The sequence below is a fragment of the Ambystoma mexicanum genome, chromosome 2q, assembly GCF_040938575.1.
Source record: "Ambystoma mexicanum isolate Mex_15411 chromosome 2q, UKY_AmexF1_1, whole genome shotgun sequence".
NCBI classification, from domain to species: Eukaryota; Metazoa; Chordata; class Amphibia; order Caudata; family Ambystomatidae; genus Ambystoma; species Ambystoma mexicanum.
The window spans coordinates 435,458,129-435,476,786 of NC_090924.1; positions in this window are offsets into that span (position 1 = coordinate 435,458,129).

Genomic DNA, 18,658 nt, shown 5'->3' on the forward strand with positions numbered 1-18,658 from the left:
GGTTGTTAGTAAGAGAGAGAGGGCAAAGGGTTGTTAGTAAGAGAGAGGGCAAAGGGTTGTTAGTAAGAGAGGGAGGGCAAAGGGTTGTTAGTAAGAGAGGGAGGGCAAAGGGTTGTTAGTAAGAGAGGGAGGGCAAAGAGTTGTTAGTAAGAGAGGGAGGGCAAAGGGTTGTTAGTAAGAGAGGGAGGGCAAAGGGTTGTTAGAAAGAGAGGGAGGGCAAAGGGTTGTTAGTAAGAGAGGGAGGGCAAAGGGTTGTTAGAAAGAGAGGGAGGGCAAAGGGTTGTTAGAAAGAGAGGGAGGGCAAAGGGTTGTTAGAAAGAGAGGGAGGGCAAAGGGTTGTTAGTAAGAGAGGGAGGGCAAAGGGTTGTTAGAAAGAGAGGGAGGGCAAAGGGTTGTTAGTAAGAGAGGGAGGGCAAAGGGTTGTTAGAAAGAGAGGGAGGGCAAAGGGTTGTTAGAAAGAGAGGGAGGGCAAAGGGTTGTTAGAAAGAGAGGGAGGGCAAAGGGTTGTTAGTAAGAGAGGGAGGGCAAAGGGTTGTTAGAAAGAGAGGGAGGGCAAAGGGTTGTTAGAAAAGGGCATCCATAATGGAATAAAGAAAAGCAGAAAAAGGAGAGAAATAGTGATACAGACTTGTAAACAGCAAGCTTTTGTTTTTTCAAAATTCGATTTTATTGGTGTTTCCTTAAAGAACTCTGTTTTAGAGCAAAGAAAAGAGGACTGGCCTTGACACCACGCGGCAAAGCCAAGAGGAAATGAGCGTGTTTGAATGACCCTGGGGGAATATTCGCCAGAGACACTCTCTGTTTCTTCTCTGCTGGCGCTCTTGTAAAATCCTGATTGAAAAAGTGGGTCATACAGCTGAGCTGGGCAAGGATCCTTGCGCTGCAAAATTCAAATACAAAAAAAGGCCTTAACTGTACTCGCGGAAAGACTCAGCGGCCACATTAAGGGCCGGGAAGATCAAGTGTTGGGGGAAGGCAATATAATTGTTTTCCGTCGTAGCGGGAGGGAGGGAGGTGGGGAGGGAGTTAGTGTAGTTTTGGAGATGTATGTTTAGCGACATGACCAGGGCTGTTTGTATTTGGTATGGGTCAAAGATGACTGGCTGTGACCGGATCAAACATATCCATTTGGAGGACCGGAAATGTATAGTTGGGGCAGGAGGCGTCTAGTTAGAGCATGACTAATGCATGGGGAGGATTTAGTAAAAAGATTGGAGATTGTTCCATATCCATAGTCAGTGGCAGGCGTAGACGTAGCACAGTGTCCTGTCCTGTGCCTGTGTTCATGACATGGGCACAATCAGAGGAAGTGTGTCATGGACAGGAAGAGGCATGGCAGTAGGAACCAGATACGCCAATAAAGTAGACGTGTGAAATATATCTCTGTGTGGTCTCGTCCTACCCAAACCGAGACACACGATTCCTAAGTGATTTTGGTGCCTGATCACTTCCTGGAGCCTGAAGTCAATACACAACATTGGCGACAAAGGGAAATGAGCAACCACGTTCCTGCCGCCATGCCTGCTCACTGCCTGCGTGCCGCGCAGAGGTTCCCTGGCTACACTGATCGGCCCTGCTCGGGCTGAGTATCTGGAGCTAAAGGCTCCCACCACTGTCTGGATCTCACTGTGTAGTAAACTATTGACTGCGCAGCGGATGCACACTATAAGGCCTACAGTTGCCTGCACAATGGACACCACCGATCACCATCAAGATGTGGGTGGACACGCATGGCTGGCACGTGTGCGGTCTCCAGCCCCGAGGGCTGTTGTTCAAGAACACTCCGTGTTCAGCCGAGACAGCGTACAAAAGAATCAAGAAGATCGGGGAGGGACTCAAGACCACCGCAACTCGAGAGAAGGAGATTGTAAGCCCCGAAATACAGAAGGTAGGTGACGTTGAGAGCCTCATCGTACTCCAGAGCCAGAAGAATACAAACAGAGGTTGACACGCCAGAAGCTGAGATACCTAGAAGAATCCCCAAGACGCTTGTGCAAGCCAGACTCGTCCTCCAGTGGAGAATGGAAAATGGGCTACGTGTATGCCATAGGCAACAAGACAGCAATAGAACACAGCCCCACGGTATTGCTACAGGTGAACTTAAGTGCTCATGAATTTCTCATTGACACAGGAGCCACCGTAAATGTCAGGAACGAGGAGACATACTCAGGACTCAAATGTCCTGCCAGGTTGCATACGCTAGATGTGGACATTTACCCTTATGGCTTGAAGAGAGCACTTCTGTGCAAAGGCATGTTCAAAACTACATGCTCGTACAAAGACAAAACAGCACAAATGAACATATACGCCATCAAAGGCGACATACCAGGAGCAAGTATATTCAGCTTCAAATCTGCTATTCAAATGGGGCTGGTGCACATCATGTACAGAATAATAGTGGTGTATACATCTAGCGCAAACTACATGGTCATGAAATTGTATCCAGCATTATTCAAGGGCTTAGGCAAACGCAAGGACAGGCAATCAAACTGCCAGTGGTCGAAGTGTACGAAAACAAGTAGTGGAACGGTGCTCTCTAATCCTGCCCCAGCTTCCCACAAACCCCACTGCTGCACCCCTCCCACGTGAATACCAAACCCCCAAACTGCTGTTTAAGGGAATGTTCAGTGCAATGCACTGAAGTGCAAGTTTCAACTTCTTCCAACACTTTTATTTTAAAACTAAGCCACTCCGGAACAGTTTCTTTTGAAAAATAAAAGTATAGGAACAGTAAACCGTAATTTAAAAAATTAGAGAAGTTCTGCTCCGACCCACTTCGACCACTGCAAACTACACATTGATGAGAAGATCAAACCCGTCGTGCAACACTATAGAGGTATTCCGTTAACCATACAAGCCCAAGTAGAAGACAAAATACAATCTCTTTTGAAACAAGACATAATTGAGCATGCAAAAGGACCGACACAATGGGTGTCCCCAATAGTGCCAGTCCCCAAATGAGAAAACAGTTGTCGAATTTGGCTATGTGTGGACATTCACACTCCAAATCCGGCCATAATAAGAGAACATCACTTATCGCCTAGAATGACTGACATGATGCACCTGCTACACGGAGCCACTGTATTCTACAAACTGGACCTGAACAAAGGGTACCACCATCTTGAACTGCAGTCTGCTTCACAATCTATAACAACTTTTATCAACCTCCTAGGACTGTTTAGGTACAAGAGACTCAGCTTCAGAGTATCCTTGGCAACTGAGATATTTCAAAAGGAGATCCATAAAGTCCTAAGACACATCCCTCAGTGTCTCAATTATAGTGACAACATACTGGTATTTGGAACAACACAAGAAGCCCATGATGAGAAACTGCGATGAGTATGTATGGCTCTGGAAGATGCCCACCTGACGCTGAATGCAGACAATAGCGAGTTCAGCAAATAGAATCTAAAAGATTTTGGGCACATATTTTCTGAAAAGGGTCTTCAGCCCAATCCAGACAAGGTACAAGAGCTAGTATCCACTCCTGTGCTGACCTCCACGTCTGCCGTTAGATCATTCCTGGGAATGGCCTGTTACTGTACCAGCTACATCCAAGACTTTGCGTCCATCAGTACTCCACTAAGATTATTCACCGGTGTGGGACAAGAATTTCAGTCACAAGACTGTGAGACAGCATTAAAGAGATAAAGGATCGCATATCTTCAGCAGCCTGCATGACTTACTATGACTCAGATCTGGTAACATAACTTATTGTCGATGCTATTCTGGTGGGCCTGTGGCCCATTCTAGCACGGTTCAAACCAGGATCGTCATCCCCACGCAGAATAGTCTCCTACATGAGTAGAAGTTTATCAAACATGGAATGTGCATTTTTTCATCCCAAGAAGGAAAGCTTAGCCATAGTGTGGGCCTGCGAACATTATCATCTGTTTCTATATGGGAAACATTTCCTGATCATCACTCACCATCATGCCCTCATGACGAGCTACGGAAAACCAAATGCGAAAATAACACCAAGAATCACACTGTGAGGGTTATGCCTGTAAGACTACCAATTTGACATTGTACATAAACCAGGAAACCAAAACAGCCCAGCTGCCTTTCTGTCCAGACATACATTGCATGCCTCAGAGAATCCTCAGACATTGAAAGCAGACCAGTATGTCAACTATGTTGTACAACATACCCTCCCAAAGGCTCTTGAGATGTCCTCACTTGTAATGCAAGCGAACGAGGATCACCTATCGACCAAAGTATGTTTGAGAATACTATCTGGATGATGGAAGGAGCCGTCATCAAAGGAAGAGTGCAAGATATTGCAAACCTTAACCTTTGCACTTATGAAGGATGAGATTTCCATATCACCTCAAGGCCTACCTCTGAAGGAAGAATCCTGTCTGCAGTACAAAGGAAGGTCATAGAGATTGTACACTCTGGACACTGAGGAATCGTGTCCACCAAACGAATGTTAAGAGAAAAAGGGTGGTTCTACAAAATGGGCATAAAGATTGAAACTCTTGAAAACCTGCATTATCTGCAAGGTGGTTGCACCCAGGGCATTCCCTGAGCCGTTGCAAATGACAACTATGCCCTCTGGTGTATGGGAATAAGTGGCTGTTGATCTATTGGCACCACTGTCAAATGGCAAGTATGTCTTAGTGGCTATGGAGGAAATGTCGATGTTCCCCGAGGTGCAATTGATTGTCCCTGCCCGCGACAAGATGTTTGCAGATTATGGCATTCCAATAGTGGTGAAGAAAGATAATGGGCCTCCATTCAGTAGGACATGACTTCAGGATGTTCACTGAGTATCTGGGTTTTGAACACAGGATTATAGAAGAACAAGTGGATGCCTCTCCTCTGGCCCTCGCCCATCACCACGTCCTATTGGAGTAGCTGACGAAGAGTCACAATTGGGAACCCATGTATCAAACCATGCAACATTCCTATACCGCGTCGAGTCTATGAAAGACGATATGCACTCAGGCAGCCATTCAGAATATACTCTCGCGTAGAGGCAGAAGGAGGATGCTACCAGGAAGGATGTCCACTGCCAAGATGCCAGAACATGGATATGGGTAATGTGGATGAAATCTAAGTAAAGTCTGATGATGACAGAATAATGTCATAAAGAAGATGTATGAACCTATGCCAAAACAATATGAAAAACATACTCCCTTGAATGTTCTAGAACAGTGAACTGACTACGAGGTCAACTACAAACAGAAGACCTTGGCTAAGGATCAGGACCATGACATACAATGGAATAATTGGGAAAAAAAGAAATGAATTGACACATCTCGAGCAGCTAGGTTTTGTTTTGACTCACATGCTGCTAAACAAGCCAAAAGTCCAAGGTTGGATGGGGTTGCCAAACAATGGGCCTCATTACAAATGTGGCGGTCTGGAAATAAGGGTGCCGGTCACACCGTACCAGCACCGTTTCTGGACCTGCCGGTGCAATGGCCCCGGAAAGCAGAGTTGCCACAGAAGCACTGGCACCATTAACAACAGTGCCAGTGCTTCTGTGAACCCATTCCCATGGAGTCCTATGGGACTCCACTGGAATGGAGATTTACCAAATCGGCAGCCTGACTTCCCGCTCCGCCGGGACTTGTAATGTCCCGGTGGCACTGGGAAGTCAGGCGGCAGATTCAGTGTTAGGAGGACCGTGGTGGGTTGCTACCGTCTTTGTAATGAGGCCCAATGTTGCATTTTCCAGTCCGCTGCCATATTCTCTACTATAATCAGTTTATTACATATGTAGAAGTAGCTCAGGGTGTGTCCTACAGACAAGGGGGAGCCAATGAGATATTAATCCTTATGTAATTCTATAAGTAGACATGTTCCCCTAATACAATCCCTTCAGTTAATAGGTTTTGCAAATGCCACGTAGGATGACATCATAAATGACATATGTAAAAGGATATAAGCTCTGTACAAGCATGGTAAAGGTGTGAATATTCATGCATACGTTTTGATACATTTTACCATCTTCCTTGGGTCTGTACGGTTATTTGGTCTAAGATATTTACTGGAAATTCAATCTATGACACATAGAATATGCTTCAAAGTGCTAGAGCTCAGGAAGATCAGCCCTTTGTGACTCCATGCTAATGGCACACTGGAACGATTCATGGCAAATGCGAATATCAAAAGGACACTGCAAGTATGCAATATCACCAAGGGGCATTTATGCAAGCCATTTTCACTCTACTGAGAGACTATCGAAACACTCCAAATAGTACCACCGGAGTGTGCCCGTCGGAATTTATGTTCAACAGAGAAATTGGAAACTGGTTGCCGCAGGTGTCTAATAGCTAATCAGGTGAAGGTACAGAGCAACGAGCAAGACAGGCAGATGAAGAAAGCAAATCAAAGATCAAGGACTATGCAGATCATCCATGAGGGGCAAAAGAATCAGACTTCCAAGTAGGTGATTGTGTGATGACATGTTACACAGAGTCACATATGACATGCCTTCGTTCAATTCCACCCATCTGACAGTTACGGGTGTCAAGGAATCCATGGTTATGGCTGAAGATCAAGGTTGCACAGTTACCAGGAATGTCTCTTTCTTCAAGAGAACATCAGCTGACGTTTCAGCTACGGATGATTCCTCAGGCTGGTCAAATTCGATAGATGACAGCTGTGACGAGATATAGACACAGAGGTCATCAACGAGAGTGATGGAAGTGTTGTGATCCCTCTAAGAAACCTATCCCAGCGAGTAATCAAGAAACCGTCCAGATGGATTGAAGAAATGGGTTAACTGTTGTTTTATGTGAAGGGGTGATGTAGCGTCCTGTCCTCTCTCTGTGTTCATGACACGGGCACGAAGAGACTAAGGGTGTCTTGGACAAGAAGAGGCAGGGCAGTTGGAACGAGATACTGTCACCGGCCTATGCAACTGAAGTTTGTGGAACCATGATGTGAAGTCATTTAGACCACATTCTAAGTCACTACCTCTTACTAACCCACACTACAAAAGAGTGAATGTAAAGAACCAATGTATGAGGTTGTTTATAATGCCTTAAATACTGAAACTATCCACAATTATTTCGGCTAAGCAAAAAAGGACTTTGTTAATAGCTGTGTTATGCAACTTGTTTTAAATTAAAATACAAATAAATGTAATTGTACTGCATACAGTTTGGGTGTTCTCATATGTGCAGACTAACCATCAGAGATCTGTTATTTGTGTGCTGGACCTATAACCGGCCAGTGTGAAACAGGTGGTGTAGCCTAGGTTCCTTCCTTTAACTAGTCATATATTACGACTACTAAGTGTTGGAGAACCAAAATCCACACTCACATCTTGACTTGGGGTAGTGCTCCTGGAGATGCTATAAGTGGTTGCCCATTTCTCACTGCTGTTGTCTGACACCTCGCACATGTCTGGACTAGTTTGGCCACTTCCTTTTCCAGTACCAGTACCACACGTTTCATTAGCCCGGACTTAGTCTTCACTAGTGGCCAGCATGTGTGAGCTGTATTACTGTGTCCACGAGAGACAACAGTATGACATGTTTAGAGCCTCAAAGCAGAATGCCCTTGGTTCTTGAGAACAGTTCAGTGCAAAACTTTCACAAGTTTTAAGTATTTCCCATGCTTGTTTAGGGCATTTGTGGGCCCACATAAGAAAGCCTTCCATCTTCCAAATTTGAAGCACTTGAGAGCTCCTTGTGTGCACTCACCAAGCAGGGTTACCTCAGGAATATCATTTTGGTTCAGTGCATTGTGTAGAATTGTTTGAGTGACCAGGTGTATGTGTTCCCCTCCCATGTTTCTTCCACACCCCAGGACTCTGTGTTATGGTGAGCAGTGATGTCGGCACAAGCCCAAGCCCTAAATTCCTGTTATACACATATGATTGCAACTGGAGTAGCCACCATTTGATCCTTGCAGTGTGGCAGTCCCATTCATTATTGGCCGGAATGGCTTGTGGGCAGTGATGACCCCAACTGGATGCCCGTAAAAGTAGCAATGGAAAGGTTCTGGGACAGTTAGGGCCTGCCTTTCAATTTGGTAGTATCTCTGCTCTGTGGGTTAGTGCCCAGCTTGAAAACACAACAGGGAGTCTATCTCCTTTCCCGTCCAATTGGACGAGTATGGATCCAAGGCCCACCAGGCTAGCATCCACACCAATTCAGTCCAGGAAAGATGGATTGAAGAATGCCATTGTGATGTGGAAGTTCAGGGCATGTTTAATTTGGCCAAACGCCAACTGTTCATTCTTTGACCATTCCCACACACTGTCCTTCTGGGTGAGGTGGCTCAAAGGCTCTGCGTGGGTTGCCAGGTCCAGCATAAGATGTCTGTAATGATCGGCCACTGTATCGTGGATCATGGGCATGCGATGTCCCTCCCTCTTTATGGCCCTATTTGGTAGCCATTAGTCCGCCCAAACCTTGACAGCTTTGGGTTTGTTGTGGACATTACAATCAGAGAGACCCACAGTGCCAAACCTGGGGTTGTCTCATTGAGGAATTTTGGCCCCCAGTTTGTCCAGTTCAGCCTCCACATTGTTTCTTAGGTGAATCATTGGTGATAAAGCGCCACAGGCTGGATTATGCAATTCACATGTAATTGTTGCTTGTGAGTCGCATAAGCAGTTTATTGCTTCAATTAACCTGGAGTATTTGTACAAAATATAGTCCCTATAAGCTTTGTAGACACTGAAAGCAAAGCTTACCAGATCTAAAGTTTCAACAGTATTGCAGCTCACCAAGGAACTTTAGCCCCAATTTAGGCTTGGTCGGGCCGTACTTCCATGGCAAATGCTGCACCCAGTGGCAATGGCATCGATCTGCAGCACTTATATATTTAAATTCACTGACGTGCCAGTGTCAACGAGTATGTGGATGAAGGTGGATTGGATCTGAGCATGTCAGAACAGTTTGCGCCGGTTGCCTGTGGTGAAGAAGAACATCCTTGAGACAAAGACAACTTCTTGACCTTCCTTGTCTTCATTGTCAATTAGAAAGTTCAGTTCTGCTGCCGTTTCTGCAGTGAGGGCAGCCATCTTTGATGATCCTGTGTGGATGTACACTGGCTGCGGTGCCACTTGTACAGCATGACTAGCCTTGCATGAAATTGGTGTCATCGAGATTTGTAATTTTGGCTGATACCCCTTGTATCGTCGGGTGAATGTGGCTGATTTATTTATTTTCTTGCTATCGCTGATGAGCCTGTGGTGACCACGTGTCCACCTCGCCACTCCCGCCACGTTGTGGTGCCTGAAGTGACCAATCTAGTGTATGTGTTCCCTATCCACCAGGGGTGACAGTACATTGTGCTTTGCAGAGCAAATCCACAACAAGGATACAGTACCCGTTTGCATCTCTAGAAGGAGAGGCATGTGTGTTGCTGTACAAGGTACTGTGATACACACACTGTACAGTAGGGTGTTGGTCACAGCTCCTTCTCTCCATTCAATATACAGCACATTAAAAGGTTTATACCTCTTTTCATTTGGAACAAACCCCTATTGAATCGTACACACCTAATTGCCCCCCCCCCCACCTCCTCCCCGTCCTCAATATTGGCCATCTCCCCAGCAACCACCAAGGAACTTCTGTATTATAAAAGTGGCCTCACACTGCTGATGGAGCAATTAAAAATGGATCTACGTTATAACAACGTATTTTTAACAAAAAATTGGAAAACATTGATTTTCCTCCCCGAATTTTCAAACATTTCCTTGAAAGAAAATGCAGGGGAAGACTCCGGCAGCCCCTCTCACATCCCCCCACTGTAAATAATACCCCAAACCGCCCTCTATTTATTCAAGGAAATGTGTGTAAATTCGATTTACAAAACTCGTCATTTTCTGCCTCGCAGTGTTTGTGTTCTGATATTTTCATGCAGTACCTTATAAATACCTTCCATTTCACTATGGCTCCCGATCTGTACGAATCTGAACGTCATCCTCAAAACAATCCCCCACAAAAGACCTCTTTTTAACTTAGAAAATAGAGCAAGATCTCCTTGGATCAGCTAACTACTCAAAACCCTGAACACCCCTGGATGTCGTAAAATGGTTAATACTCACCTTTCTGTCCTGCCTACTCAAAAGAAAATATTCCTGAATCTGTCGAAGCAGATGCAGCTGACGATGCTGAATTAGGTGCAGGTTCCAAAGCAAGTGTAAGGGTGTACTCGCTATTCATGTACTCACATATTTGCAGTGCCTTTTTATCTGTTATGTGTCTACATTACCGGGGCAGGAAAGGTAATAACAACATTGCGATCTAATCATGATCCTCTTGCAGCTAACAGGATGCACTGGAAAAACAGTAATGAATCCAACTGTAAAGTGTGATGACATCTCAAAGCAGACTAACATGCATGCACTGTTATTTTGGTACAACCACACATGCTGGAAACTTTTAATTTCTCTTTTAAAGATCCTTGGCTTTAGACTGCGTCGAGGTGCTTTTTACTGTTTGATGATGGCGAATGATTTTAGAGTTGGGTGGTCTCTAGCACATTTGATCCCGGCTCTAAATAGAATCAGAGCCTAGGGGTCAGCTGGTTGAGCAAGCTCCTGCACACATCTCTCCTTACCCCATGGTGTCTCTCGACAGACTTTTAGCATTTTGAATGTACTGTATATTGGCCAATTTGAATCGACTGTTTACTCTAGGAACTTTGTGTGTGACTTGTAGCTGGCGGTTTGATTTGATTTGTATGCATGTTTAACTGTTTTAGAATTTCAATGTATCAGAGTGTAATTATATCCTTTGCTGCTCTTGCTACTCCCCTGCAACGGCCAGGCCGAAGATTCCACCAGTGAGCGAGAATCTCATTCTGCTTCATGCTGCTGAGTACACCATTGGGCAGATCCACCAATGGCTACTAACTCTCAGGATTTCTATAATGCTGTCTGCAATCTACTGCCACACCAGTGCAAAAGCTAACCCATAGAAGAGAACTATCAATCATTAGGACAAGTAAGTACGGTATTGTGGTACCATCGCGAGAGCCGCAGTTCTGTACGCAGCATATTGTGCTGGCATTGCCTTTCTTTTCTCTCCTTCCATCAGGGCATCCTTTCCCATCAGCTCCTTCAACAACAACAACAACAACAACATGATCAGAGTGCAGTTTGGCCGCTCACAGCAATCTTAGTTTGGAAGCATGGGCTGAAGCAAGCCACATGTGTAATCTACTGTGCCCACCTGGCATTGGAGTGGAAATGGAAATCAGCAAAGTGAGTACAACATGTAAAGGTGGACCATCTCTAGTTCAGGACACAGAAAGAGAGAGACTACTGGGACATGCACTGTTGTCACTGCCAGCTACTGTATACACCCGCAGTGAGATTTGTGCTCTTAAGGCAGTGCATATGTAATTTCAAGCATTTGCAGTCAATTTTTTATTTTTTATTTTTATTAATATGTATTAGTATTGTGCCTAAGCACGGGCCTGTGGGCATGATAGCGCAAACAAGACAGATACAACAGAAAACATGCACATTATCAAATCCAGAGGTAGGTCAAGGGTCAATACAATAAAGTGTGCTCTTAACACAATGCCTGCAGGGGCGTGAAGTCTCTGCTAGATATGCATCCACAGTTAGTTTTGTGCTCTTAATGCAGTGCATGCTGGGATGAGTAATCGCTGCCAGATATGTGCCCAAAGAGAGTTGTATGCTATTAGCACATGCATGACTAATTCTGTATATTTGTGCAGCAATTGTTGTGCCCTTTAAGCAGTACATGTTGTGATGAATCTAGTGAGATCATCACTGAGACCCTGGTATGGGCCCTCTCCCATGTTGCTAGAGGAAGGCAGCTGCTACCTGATCTTGACCCTGGGGCCAGTATTATGTGGGAGGATCACATGGTGGGAGACTCATGCCAGGAGAAATCACTCATGATTCCCCTGCTTACCCTGAAGGATTGATGGCCTATTGTAAAATGGCAAATTAACAAGGGGGGTCCTGGTTACGAGAGACTTACCCAGAGTCTTTAGCTTACTATCTTTCACAGAGAAGAAATATCCCAAACATATCAGTCTTTGTCCTGCCCAGGGCAGTCCAGCACCAAAATGCTAGGCAATTCTCCTCTGAACAAAAATACCAACAGAAACCCCAGACACATGTTTCAGTCTGGTTGGACCTCATCAGTAGGGTGGATCTGTGCCTCTCTAAGAATAGTGAGCAAGGGGTCCACGTCTGGCTTCCCCTAGTAACTTAGGGTGAGACCCAAAGTTACTTAAATATGCAAATTAACAAGGGGGGTCCTGGGAGTCCCTCTGCCAGAAAGATAGTGAGCTAAAGACTCTGGGTAAGTCCCTCGTAACCAGGACTAATGTCTGGCAGAGGGACTCCCAGGACCCCCTTGTCAATTTGCATAATTAAGTAACTTTGGGTCTCACCCTAAGTTACTAGAGGAATCCAGACGTGGACCCATTGCTCACTATTCTTAGAGAGCCACAGCTCCTCCCTACTGATGAGGTCCAACCAGACTGAAACACGTGTCTGGGGATGCTGTTGGTACTCTTGTTCAGAGGAGAATTGCCTAGCATTTCGGTGCTGGACTGCCCCAGGGCAGGACAAAGACTGATATGTTTGGGATATTTCTTCTCTGTGAAAGATAGTGAGCTAAAGACTCTTGGTAAGTCCCTCCTAACCAGGACTAATGTCTGGCAGAGGGACTCCCAGGACCCCCCTTGTCAATTTCCATAATTAAGTAACTTTGGGTCTCACCCTAAGTTACTAGAGGAATCCAGACGTGGACCCATTGCTCACTATTCTTAGAGAGGCACAGCTCCTCCCTACTGCTGAGGTCCAACCAGATCGAAACACGTGTCTGGGGATGCTGTTGGTACTCTTGTTCAGAGGAGAATTGCCTAGCATTTCGGTGCTGGGCTGCCCCAGGGCAGGACAAAGACTGATATGTTTGGGATATTTCTTCTCTGTGAAAGATAGTGAGCTAAAGACTCTGGGTAAGTCCCTCGTAACCAGGACTAATGTCTGGCAGAGGGACTCCCAGGACCCCCCTTGGCAATTTGCATAGTTAAGTAACTTTGGGTCTCACCCTAAGTTACTAGGGGAATCCAGACGTGGACCCCCTTGCTCACTATTCTTAGAGAGGTACAGCGCCTCCCTACTGATGAGGTCCAACCAGACCGAAACACGTGTTTGGGGATGCTGTTGGTACTCCTGTTCAGAGGAGAATTGCCTAGCATTTCGGTGGTGGACTGCCCCAAGGCAGGACAAAGACTGATATGTTTGGGATATTACTTCTCTGTGAAAGATAGTGAGCTAAAGACTCTGGGTAAGTCCCTCGTAACCAGGAATAATGTCTGGCAGAGGGACTCCCAGGACCCCCCTTGTCAATTTGCTATTGTAAAATGGAGCAAATCAATGCACTGCTGTGTAATCCATTATGGACTTCAAGATCCATAATTCCTGTGGTACACGGGGGCAGGGGGAAGAAGGGACAAGAGACAATGAGGATCAAAGGTGGCATTATACATAATGAGCAGTCTAATTGTTGTGGTGTGTGACACTTGAGTGGGACATTTAAATCCAAGCATACTTTACAGCTCAGAGGAGACTGTGATATGTCCATAATGCTAGGCGGACAACTGCTTGATGGTTTATCAAAATATGCCATTTTAATCTCAAAAGAAATATAATAAAAAATGCCTCACTATCCCTACTCTGCTGCGGATTTCCCTGCATAACCAAAGCTAAGGGGAAACACTAACACAGGAGAACTGGCCCTCACACTAAGCAGCAAATACACAAAGAAATCAAGGGGTACCTGAAAAGTGTCCACAAATCCACAAGTAAGCCAGAACTGATTAATGGGATTACTAAATTTTGGTTCAAGGTAATGACACCTGACACCTGTCTGCAGACTATAAAGTATGTCAGGATGGTCCTTCCCTTCGTGCTTGAGTGGAATGGTGGAGCAACAGAAAAGTAAATGAAGTAGTGTTTTTGGTTTATGGACCCAGTGGTGCAAATCTAATGTTCTGTATATGTACCTGTATTGTAGTCTCATTCAAAAGTATGTAATGTAACAAAGAAATAGACACTGTTTCTTTATTTGCACATTTTCCAAATGTACTGCATCAATAAACATGCAGCATGGAAGACATTGTAGATAAGTGAGACTTATGGAATGCAGTGCTTTGTGTTGGATTAGAAATCAAGTGGGGACCTCAGCTAGTCATGGAAAATGATTTAAATGAGAGCTGTGACTGAAGGAGTGCCAGGCATGGCTGTTTGCAAGAGAGCGAGCAATGGATCACTAGCTGTGCTGCCAATTCTTGTTCGTACTCAAAGGTCACCAAATGTTTGAACAGTATCCGTGCCATATTGCCTGGGTATTGGTTGCACATATCAATAATCACTCATTTATCCTCAGCTGAAATGGTTTTCAGTGGAAAGACTGGCAACACAGAACCAACAGCCTTCTCCCATTGAGTCATGCCCCATGGGCAGTGGCGACATGGGTCTTTCAGGAGTTTACTGTGGTGAACCAGAAGGAGTCTGACAATTTACTGAAATGTTAATTTTTTTTTTTAATTGGCAGAATACGCCTAACTTGCCCTATCGCTATGAGTGAAGTTCCCTACCTAATAAAAGTAAAACTAAGTGTGCACGTCAAGTCCAAACAAAAAGTCTTCTGTCCAAATCCTAAGCACCTAACTGGTCTGACCACTTTAGAAAAATGTCCAACTAAAAGAAAATGAATGCTTGCATAGTAGCCTTAGTATGGACTTATGCCTGGCCCACTTGTATTCGACTTGTTCTCGGTCTCACAGTTCTTGCAGATTGTCTTCACAGCTTTAGTATCAAATCCTTTTGGAAAATTAACAAATATCGTCGGTCTGGTTTTCCCTCTCCCTTTGATAAGGAAACAGTTTCTGGTTTTTAAAATGTTCCAATCCCTCTAGGATGCTTTGAAATCACACTTCTTTCTTTCCCACCTCCATAATATTGGGACTTCCCAAAGTCCAGTAGCTCTGTGATTAAGGGCCTCATTACACGGATGGCGGTAAGGATTTAACGGTACCGGTAAAATACCGGTACCGGTAAATCCTTACTCCCTTACTATGAGGTCCCTTTGCGGGTTGGGGGATTTAACGCCTGCTTTTTGCAGGTGTTACAAACCAACCCGCAAAGGGACCTAGGGAGCTAATTACGGTACGCAATTTGCGGTACCGTAATTAGCGCCTTCCCCATTCCCATTATGCCCTATGGGGCAAAAATGGGAATGGGGAAGGGCAATGGTGGAAGGGGGAATTACCGCCCCGCCAACCTTGGAATGGGGCGGTAATTCCCCTTTCCGCCAAGGCGGTGCCGGTATTTTACCGGCATGAACCATGGCGCTAATAGCGCCATGGTTCTCCGCCATCCATGTAATGAGGCCCTAAGTGTCTTATTTCAAGGCACAAACGTAATTTAGGGCTTCTGCCCACAACGGGGAATACATCCTCCTGTGATTTCATGGACTTTGCGTTCAGAGTTACAGAGTATTCACCGTCCCTTCATTCTCTTTCAACATATGCCCTGTGCCTGTGCTTCCGAGATACTCTTATTTGATTTTATTTATTTATTTGCATTTATAAAGCACGCACACAGCTCTGTTACAAGGAGATTACTTGGTTACAACACAAAGCTATGCGGCTAGGTTACATTAGCCACTTGATAACATGTACAGTTACATTACTAGGATAATTGACTTGATTACATTAGCCCATACCTGAGTTTAGAACTATAGGATTAGTTACAGGTGTGATAGTGCAACACAGAGTTACATATTAAACTGCATATCATGATACAATGAGGATGGGTACAGTTGTTTGATTCAGGACACACAAAGTTCGAAGTCAATACTATACAGTTGTTTGACATTCATTAGACATGTAGCGGTGGCTGGGTAGAGCTTTAGGGCCTCATTACACGGATGGCGGTAGGGATTTACCGGTACCGGTAAAATACCGGTACCGGTAAATCCCTACCGCCTTACTACGAGGTCCCTTAGTGGGTTGGTGCTTCAACGCCTGCTTTTTGCAGGCGTTAAAAACCAACCCGCTAAGGGACCTCGGAGCTAATTACGGCACCGCAAAATTGCGGTGCGTAATTAGCGCCTTCCCCATTCCCATAGAGCCCTATGGGGCAGAAATGGGAATGGGGAAGGGCAATGGCGGAAGGGGGATTTACCGCCCCACCAACCTTGGGATGGGGCGGTAAATCCCCTTTCCGCCAAGGCGGTGCCGGTATTTTACCGGCATGAGCCATGGCGCTAATAGCGCCATGGCTCACCGCCTTCCGTGTAATGAGGCCCTTAGAGTCAGTGGGCCTCATTACACGGATGGCGGTAGGGATTTAACGTTACCAGTAATATGTTACCGGTAACGTTAAATCCCCATGTGGATCACGACCCGGCACACTGCTAATAGCGGCACCGCTAATTACGGTGCCACTAATAGCGGGCAGGCCGAGTGTGCGCAAACCACCATCCCGTTAATTACGCCATGCCGCTATTAGCACAGCATCACAAGGCCAGTGCACATGCTAATAGCGGCATGGTAAATCCCCCAAACCCCTTACCGCCATGGTGCAAATACCGGCATCGCGGACCACCCGTTAAGGGAAATGAGCAGTGTTCCCACCTGCCACAGGTGGACCAAATCAGCACAGGCGAAGGCAATGGAGACTGTGGCAGCTCAAAAGGAGCACACCACACCCCTTCCCACACCCCTCCCCACACCAAGATGGTTCCAATACTGACAGCATTACATGGCCTGGAGGACCTCATTGCAGCGCAGCTGCTACAACAACAGGCAGCACAAAGGAAACGCAGGAGGAGGAGGAGGAGGGCAAGACAGGCACAGCAAGCACCACAATGGCACCTAATCATACCACAGAGGCACCCACCAATACCCAGGATCAGAGCCAGTCCATTCAACCTGACCCCTGAGCAGATACACACCCTGTACTGTCTGGGCAGGGCTGCCATCACCAGCATCGTGGACATGATCCACGACGACATTGTGAGCCTCATAGACATCAGAACTGCCATCCCCCCGCTACTGAAGGTGGTGAGTGTGCTCCACTTCCTGGCCACAGGCACCTATCAGCATACAGTGGGACAGATGCATGGCATCTCACAACCAGTATTGTCACACACGCTGAACCAGGTACTCGATGCACTCCTGAAGCATGCACCTGAACACATATCCATGCCACAGACTGCCCAGGAGATTGCAAACACAAAAGTTGGCTTCTATTCACTGGCAGGCATTCCAAGTTGCATCGGGGCCATCAACTGTACCCATGTGGAATTGGTGGTCCCACACCACAATGAAGTAGTGTACCGAAACAGGAAGCAATTCCACTCTATCAATGTCCAAATGGTATGTGACGCCAACAAGATAATCACACATTGCTGTGCCAGATTCCCAGGATCAACACATGATTCCATGGTTCTGAGGAACTCAACTATCCCACGCTACATGGAGCGACACACCGGACAACGTTCATGGCTACTTGGTGAGTAGCAGGGCAAGCACATGGCAGCGTGATTTGGGGGGGGGAGATACATACCCCAACTGGGTGTGAATGGGGGGGAGAGATACATACTCCAACTGGGTGTGAATGGGGGGGGGATACATACTCCAACTGGGTGTGAATGGGGGGGGGAGAGATACATACTCCAACTGGGTGTGAATGGGGGGGGGAGAGATACATACTCCAACTGGGTGTGAATGGGGGGGGGGAGATACATACTCCAACTGGGTGTGAATGGGGGGGGAGAGATACATACTCCAACTGGGTGTGAATGGGGGGGGAGAGATACATACTCCAACTGGGTGATGACTGGCATCCGTAGGGAAAATGGACATACAGATGTACGCCAATGTCCTTCAGGGAAGGCCATGATGTACTTGAGAAGAACCCACATGCAATTCGAAGGTGCACAACATTGAGAACAATGCAGGTTGCAAAATATCACACATCCATCCACATTGCACATCATGCCACGCCACATATTACACAAATCAACAACATGGCGTCAAGACAGTAATACAGAATCAGTGCAGCACAACATCAATCCAGCAACGCGCCCTTGAATGTATGCAAAGGGATCACCCCTAGACATAACACTGAACCGCATACCTATGGCACCACTGAAGTGATGCTTCACAGCATGGCAACATGTCAGGACACTAGCAGTGTGGTACCTAATTTGGATGGGCCAGGGACACCTAAAACCTGGCCTCACCAAGGACATGTCAATTACTGTTGGAGGCATGAATGTGGCATTTCTACTTGCAGGGTCGACCTCCCCCTTCCACGTTGCTGTCACACAGACCATCTGCATGTATGCTGTCAATTCAGTACTTGAATCACAATGCAATGTCAATTTGTGTGATGTGAACAGGCCGATCTTGAGGTGAACAGTAACAGGACCCCGTTCATTCCCCCATAGAGGTGATGCGGGCTATCCCCTGAAGACCTGGCTCCTCACACCTGTACGGAACCCACAGAACAGGCACGAGGCGGAATACAATCGTGCACATACCCGTACCCGCATCGTGATCGAGCAGACTTTTGGACTTTTGAAGTCACGTTTTAGGTGCATTAGCAGGTCTGGTGGTGCTCTCCTGTATGGACATGAGAAGGTTGGCAAGATCACCATGGCATGTGTCATGCTGCACAATA